Raw genomic sequence first — 8,104 nt, forward strand, 5'->3', positions numbered from 1 at the left:
AGTTTACTGGTCTGTGAATTTCTCCACTGAGTCTTTAAAGGGTAGGTAAAGTGATTTATTACTCCCTGGGCCTCCAGCGTAGCAAACAATTTTAAACAGAGAATTTTATTTTCTCAGCACCTCAGCCATTCTTCCAAGCACCTGGGCCCCCCCTTTTTTTTTAATCTTTCTATACTTTCATTTCTTACTCTGTGCTAATACCCAAATTCTTTTGTTCTCTGGCAATATTTATTACTTGGAAAGACTTTGAGTAAATATCCCTCAAAGTCCTCTGTGATAACAGCTGATGCAAAGAAAGTACTTATAAAGTACTTATTTCTTGCACCTTCTGGTAAATCAAAATACCTATTAATTCCTTTGAAAGCCTCATGCTTTTGGTTTTTTTTAATAGTTTATATGACCACACCAGTTTCTCTTAGCCAAACTAGTTTCTATCCCCTATTCCCTAGTAATTTCTGCTATTTACTGACTTGATTGTTTCAGGTAGGTCCTGTCTTCTGAAGTACATATTGACTGGAATCTCCTACAGTCAAACTCAAACTTTGAACTTGTAAGAATTTTCCTTACCTTCGCATTTCCTTTGTAGTTCAAGGATATGTAGGACCAAATTGTTAAAGTCATTGTCCTAGTTGCCTCACTTTTGATTGTAGGATACTCTAGATGAAACCTTAATTTTTCCATCTTCCAGTTGCAATCAGGAATTCCTATTCTTCAGGCAATTTGGAAAAAAAAAAATCTACTCTAAATGTGAAAAAAACAAACAAGCAAATATAAAACCCACAATATTTTGTCGTGTTCCAAAATAGTTTTGGTTAGCTTCAATTTTACCTGTAAGATGTTGAGACCTACGATATGACAAGAATCGGAGTGGTTTTAGTACAGTACAATGCAACAGTGTAATTATAAACAGCTTTGGACTGTCATACTCTAAAACTTGCAGTATAGTTTTGTCACTGGAGCAACTTCTAAATATATCAACAAGTGAAGAGCATACTGTGTCAAAATCGTCAAACCGATTTTTTTTTATAATCTAGTATCTCTTTTGTGATAAAACCAGTTCATCAGATATGTTTTAATGTGTTTAAGTGCTGGGGTTAAGAATGCTTTCCCGAGTGATGCTGATTTAAGTTAGATGAGAACCACCCTTACTTCATAGCTCGACAACAATCCCCTGCTGCGTTCAGTACTTATGTACTTACTATGCATTAATTCACGCTAAGTGGGGAAGAGCTGTCTCAGAAACCAGCCATGTCAAGAACAAAAGACTTAGGGTTCTAAAAAGCTCTTCTTCAAACCACCTGACTACTTGAACAGCATAGGAAACCATCACGAGTGCTAAAGAAAACCACAGCAGGGCTACTCTGATGAGAAGCTCCTGCGCTTTCCATGGGTTTGTGCGCACCACGGGGCTGGGAATGAGGGCACTGCGCCAGCTTCTGCACGGGGCTGCTCAAGAGCTGCGCCCCTTCAAAGTGAAGCACACACAGCTGACCTTGGAAATTGCTGCAGGCTAACTACTGGTTGTAGGTTACCCCATCGTCTCTCTGCAGATGAAGCCTATCACTCACTACACGGAAATAGAAAGTGCCTCCTTCAAACCTGCACAGTAAGAGACTTCCATTGTAACACATCCATTTTAACAGGAAAGAACCATGGGAAAAGAATAAATGTTAAATCAAGTGGTGAAGCGCTGGTTTATATTTAAAAAAAACAAAACCAACAGAACGAATTTGGCATAGAAGTGAAGACATCTCTCAAATCACTTGAGTATTTCCTCTTATGGTGTAATACAAGCCTGGGAAAATGCCACTACATCAGATTAGCAGAACCAGAGCGCAGGACCATTTCACAACTGGAAATAAAAAAAAAAAAAACCTAACATCACGGGTTTGTTCCTGCACTGCAGATGTCACTTGCCTATTCCATGCACATCCCGCAGACAAAATTGTAGCACAATAGTGAGATTTAAAAAAAACAAAACAAAACCAAAAAACCCACCCCAAACAGTCCCAGAGTGCAGAAAGGCAAATTTTGCCTGGAGGCTTTATACTGACTGACCTCTTGAAGGATAGATTGTGCTTTTTTAGTAGCCTGCTGAAAGGGCAGCTCTGCTGAGTCTCTCGGAGCAATTTGGTGACCGGCACTTCAATGGCAACAGTGACTTGGGTACGACCCATTACTTACACTGTGGACACAGTCAATGGACTTCACTTTGCATTCCTCATGCACCTCCCATATAACGTTGCAAGTTTTTCATGACATCAAACACTGAAAGATAGGACTTTTCTTTTCATAACCAGCTTAGTATCTTGTCAGTGCAGACATTTGTCTTCTACTACTTTATTTAGCCTACCTATAATCACATTAATTTATTCCTAATGCATTTGGCTTACACCAGTGTTAAGATTCCACTGAAAAGCTGCCAGAATTGATATCTCAAGTTTCCACTTTGCTTCGAAGAACGCACAAATTGTATTCAAACCCCTTCTACCTCCCTTGTATTTGCCTTTATTTTCAGTTCAAGCACAGGAATTCATAAACTTCAGTCTACCATTTCTCTGTATAAGGATCCCTGTCCGAGTCCCATCTGAAAGCCCTTCTGGCCGAGCCTTGTTTCCATTGCCTGGCAGAGATGTGTAAAGAGTGCTGGGCTGAGAAACATGTTACACCAGAAGAGTTCTCACCTGTCCAGACTGGGGACCTCACTAGAGCACATCAAGTTACTCTTTAGCTTGCCTGCCAGGGCATTGCTCATTTAGGAAGAGTCTGGTATATGCCCTACTCTTTCTCAACTACTTGGTTAGGAATTCATCCCCTCCACCTTCACCCAAAACAGCAGAAGCACTCAAGGCTGACCAGTGATGTAACCTAAGGACTGATTATTACTTTATCACCTTGAAGTTTTTGCAGGTGAGAGTTTTGATGGCACAAATCCCGAGATTCAGCTAATGATAGGACCCGTGTGGTTAACAGCTCAGGTTAAACAAAAAATGTAGTAATTTCTGCATCAAGTCTTAAAACTTGGTGCCAAGATGAGTCAGCTAAAGAGTTCTACATACCATACCCGGTCTTACTGATTACTGCAGTATCTTTTTGAAGTTTCTCCTCTCCTGATCAACTTGAAAAAGCATAATCACTTGGCTCTGGATATTGGAAGTTAATAATTTTTTTTTGTGCAAAAAGAAGTCTCTTTCTGCATATTTCCGGCTTTGAATCGCACTTCAACTCAGGGAAGGTATTTAAAAGTTAATGTCCACTCCACTTAGTACTGTAGGAAAAATTAGTTAGGAGAAACCATGAAAACCTTTGAATTACTTCAGATGCATATTCTTCAGTTGGAAATCTGCATAGCATTTACTGGGAAACTTGAAAAAATTGCAGTGTTAATAAACTATGGCTGCAAAGCTACATATTGGTGCTTTTTGTCTTCCCTTCTTAAAATATGTAATAGGCGATTGGAGGAGCAATGTAAGACAACTTGAGTGTCCTAACTGCTAAGACACTTTGTATTCACTGTCTCTCATCCAGTTAACCTTTTATTTAGTGCCTGAACACTAAAATGGGAGTATGGCAAATAGTATTCGGTATTCTACAGCTCAGTGAACGCAGCCTTCGTGTCCCCACGTGCAGAAAAGGAACCTGAGCTGCCTTCCTCCACATTTAGGTAAGTGCTCTGACCAATGAACACTGGACATTGTGGGGGAGGAGAAAGAAGGAGAAAGAATGTAGTATCTTAGTATTTCATCATTAATTAGTTCTAGTAGTGCACTGAACCTCTTAGATTAAATTTGTGGTTCATAGAGCATAGGCTGCCTGCTTGTTACCATCAGAAGAGCTATCCTGTGGGTAATGTCCCAAAGCAGACCTTAAGAAGCCACAGATGCTTGGGTAGTTCCCAGGTTAGCTTCCGAGAGAGGTTTAAGAGGGTTTGGGGTTGTTTTTTTATTATTATTATTATTTGTTTGTTTGTTCTTAAGAGGGAAACCCTGATGACAGAATTCAGAAGCTTAACCTTTTTATGGAACTATTCCTAAGTCATTTGGAAGCCTAAGTCTTATCTGTTGATTGATTTATACACTTGAAATTCATTAACAATCAGTACAACTACAGAATTCGTCTGATGGCTGTCACTGTTGGGATATATAGCCTTATAGTTTTTTTCCAGCAAGTTATATTGTTTATAATTGTTGACATGTCTTACCATTTCAGGTTGGAAACCTTTCTAATAATCAGATTCAAGACAATATGGTTTTGGAGTAACAGATTTTACTGTCTGTTCCACAAACCATAGGGTTTGTTTGATTTAGTTGGTTTAGAGCAATCTGTGAGGCTGTCACAGGATGGCATCATGGTTTCTTTGAGTGGAATTTCAAGGAAGTGAAGGAGATTTCTGAAAGGAAGCTGTTCTCATTACAACAAGATTTTTTTAACTGAAGTAATTCTTCTGACTTGTTAGATTGCCATTTACAAAATGCCATTCCATGTAAACCTTGCAGTGTCTTCATCACTTCAGCTCCTTTAAGTCTTAGAAACAGCATTTAGCTTGGACTTGAGGCACTGATATATATCAAGAACTGTTCTTCCTCACTAGGAAATCAGAGGCAAAAGTCTTATCTGTTTGCATGGGAAAACAGCCTATAAGGCTGTTGTCCAGATGTGAGGATCATCGTGTTCCTTTTTTTCCTTGATTTACAAAGTTACTTCAACACATTACAACACCTAAGAATTATTTTTATTCTGTAGTGATTTGCTTCCCTTCCTTTTCTCTCCTATCTGCCTTAAATTATGTCAATGTACACACTACAAGTGCCTTCCATTTTTCAGATTATTTGACATTGGAAAACTACACATGTTTCCCTGGACGGCTGCAAAGTTGAGACACGAGCCTGAAGTATTATTCCTGATGAAAACCATCTAAGATTGTACAATTTAAAATCTAAACTGATATTTTTCCCATTATGGTTGGGAGACCAGTAGCTTTGATATAATCATAAAAGTACTTCCCTCTTTTCCATCAATAACAAATACTGTTTAATGTAATATTATAGCCTTAAGACAGAATTAGAGCTCTCTAGTGGAACGGTACTTTATCAACTATGAACTAATTGTTAGATCATAGTTACAGTGAATCATGAGTCTTTTTCTTTGTAGGTTATGAAAACAAAATAATTTATATCCCATCTGTTCATTGGTATATGAGGAATTCACAGAAGGTACTCCCTGCTCCCCCTCACTGCTTGCTTTATCCTAAGTCACATAGAATACAGTCATGTTAGTTACGTAGAGCTGAATCACAAACTTAAAATAGATACCGAAACAAAAATATAGCCCATTTCTTCTCCTAGATATGTTTTTCAATGACAGGTAGCTTTGAAAAAATACTCTTTCTCAATAAATGGAACTCAGTTACAGAAAGGATTCATAAAATATAAATAAGTGTTGAGAAAGCACCGTTTGGAAATTTGTGGTCTATTTATATACAAGATCAAGTTAAATAATCAAAGTGTCTTTTGGCCTTGAAATCCTTTTAAGAAGCCCTCTTATTAAATATTGTTGAAGGTCTGTAATACAACTTTGAAACTTTCCTATCTTGTGCCATTTAGAAGCACGTAGAAAAGTTATTTGCCATTGCTTCCTATGTATTTTCCTGAGAATCCTTGGAAGCAAAGACATTAGAATTGCATTTTCATTACTTAAAATAGCACCATAATTTATTGATTGGAACAAATTGAGCAATATTTTCAGCAGATCCCCGAAAGGTAATCTTACTCATCTTTTCCACACACATTTTAAATGACTCTGCCTAGTGCAATACTGGCTTCAGTAGGGTCCTTCTTAATTTAGACCACTAACAGTAAGCTCAGGGTCAGATCCTTTATTTCACACATGGCCCAGAAAATGCCCAGTAGGGTGATCGCCAAGTGTGAGACTGGGAGGAAAAGAAAGCAAGGGTTTCTAGTCACCCAAGTTATCATTCTTCAGCAAGCTCAAAAGCCAGGGGAATTTAAAATTCTCCTTTATAGCGTTGCCATGATACCTGTCAATATTTCTATTTTCAGAATGACAACTCAGCTTTCCCTTTTTGAATCACTGTATTAAAAGAGTGAATCTGTTTGTCAGGTCCTACTAGTACTTTTCCTCCTTTGCTACGGGAACCTGAATCCCTGAAGGCAATGGGGGGAAAGTTGTCTGCATAAGGGTGTGAGAACTGCTGCTTGGCTGACATATAAATGCCTATTGTCCTTCAATGGCTCCAGATTTTTAAAAGCAACGCACCCCAAGACCAGTGGACCTTGAAAGAAATTTGGTAATGTTTCCTGTCGCCACTCCTTGACACTGCTTCCCCGGTTTTCAATGAGTGATATCCCATCTCACTAAGGCATGTATTAACAATAAAACGTTTCCTCTTTCCAGTGTTTAACATAAAAAGAAGTAGCACCTTAGTGGACATCCAATCTCTGATCAATTTTTTTCCTTTCTCTAAATTTTTCTTTCTAAACTAAATATGCAGTGCATCTTCTGTGTTGCTACTACATTTGAGGGGTTTTTTTCTTTTGTTGGCTCCTTACATGATGCTTGTTTTTAATTTTGGTCCCTTTCAATCTGTGGGGTTTCGTTCTACAGCTTGGTAGTCACCCTTCAGGAAATCTCAGAACCTCAACTTAATGAGCGGGAGCTCTCATCCTAAATCTTCACCTGGTGAATCATATACTGAACACTGTAGATGTTGAAAGCCACTTTTGTTGTTTTGGTTTTGGTGGGGGTTTTGTTCGTTTGGTTTTTTGTTTGTTTTTGTTTTTTTTTTAATAAAAAGCTACAACAACAACAACTCCTTTAAAATCACGACATACACAGGATTCAGCCAAACTTGCACAAAACCCCAATAGCATTTCTCTGATCTCAGGGATATGTCTATATGATGCAATGCAGCATTAGGCCAAGCCACCTGAAGACACTTTCCTATCTATACCCAGCAGTAAATTCACGTTAGCATAGTGTTCTGCTGGGGTCAGCAAATCCGTTTCTCAGGACGCTCCCTTGCCCAGGAAGGGAGTCTGTCTCACTTGGCTGTACCAAAGACAACTTGCCCATGCATACATCAGTCATCTTGTTGCAAGGCACCACTGCACCCAAAACACATCCTTGTGTTGTCAGGCACTGACAAGTAGCATTGCTGTGCACAGCCAGAACCACCCCCAACCTGACGTGTATCCAGAACATGCAGACCCCTTGTGGGGCTTAATTTCTTGCATCACACCTAAGCGATCTATTCCCTGCCCCCAAAGGCAGCTGTGAACACCACTCTATCCCTTCATGTGCCTGAAAAACTGACATTCTTGACCCTTTTTTCCATTACAGCCTACTATTTGGAGCACTCTGAGGAACAGAGACCAAGCTGAACCTCTGTGGAGTCTACAGTGCCTATAGCTGCCAGACACAGGCACATCTTATCCCAGGACCAGCTCACTCAGATCTAGAAAACCAGTAGAGTTATATTGCAAGAATATCTGTGGTCTGAGGCTTAATTGTACAGGTAGGCATGATCTTGCTTGGCCACCAGTGGCTAGTTGGGACGCCACTCTGAAGCTGTTATTCATCAACTTTTATAGTGGTGTATTGGCAAAACAGCACTAATTTGAAGTTTAATAGAGCCACAATGCTGATCTTGCTAAAAGTGAGTGAGATTACTTAGTAATGCCAAGTAAGTTTTTAAGCAATTCAGTATGAGTGGAAGCTTGTGATTGTTTTGCTTGAGCCACAGCATTTGCCCTCTCCCAAGTATTTAAGTCAGGAACAGAGTAGTTACCTAGCAGTTTTCAAGGTACTTGGATGTGCCCAGAGGAGGCAACAAACACAGTGAAACAGCTGGAAGGAATGTCCCATGAGGAGTGGCTTAGGACTCTGGGTTTGTCTAGTTTGGAGAAAAGGAGGCTGAGGGGCGACTCATTGCTCTCCGCAGCTTCCTGAGGAGGGGAAGCGGAGAGGGAGGTGCTGAGCTCTTCGCCCTGGGATCCAGTGATAGGACACCTGGGAATGGTCCAAAGCTGTGCCAGGAGCAGTTTAGACTGCACATTAGAAAGCATTTCTTTACCAAGAGGGTGGT

Source organism: Accipiter gentilis, chromosome 25 (genome assembly GCF_929443795.1).
Source record: "Accipiter gentilis chromosome 25, bAccGen1.1, whole genome shotgun sequence".
In the NCBI taxonomy this organism is placed as follows: domain Eukaryota; kingdom Metazoa; phylum Chordata; class Aves; order Accipitriformes; family Accipitridae; genus Astur; species Astur gentilis.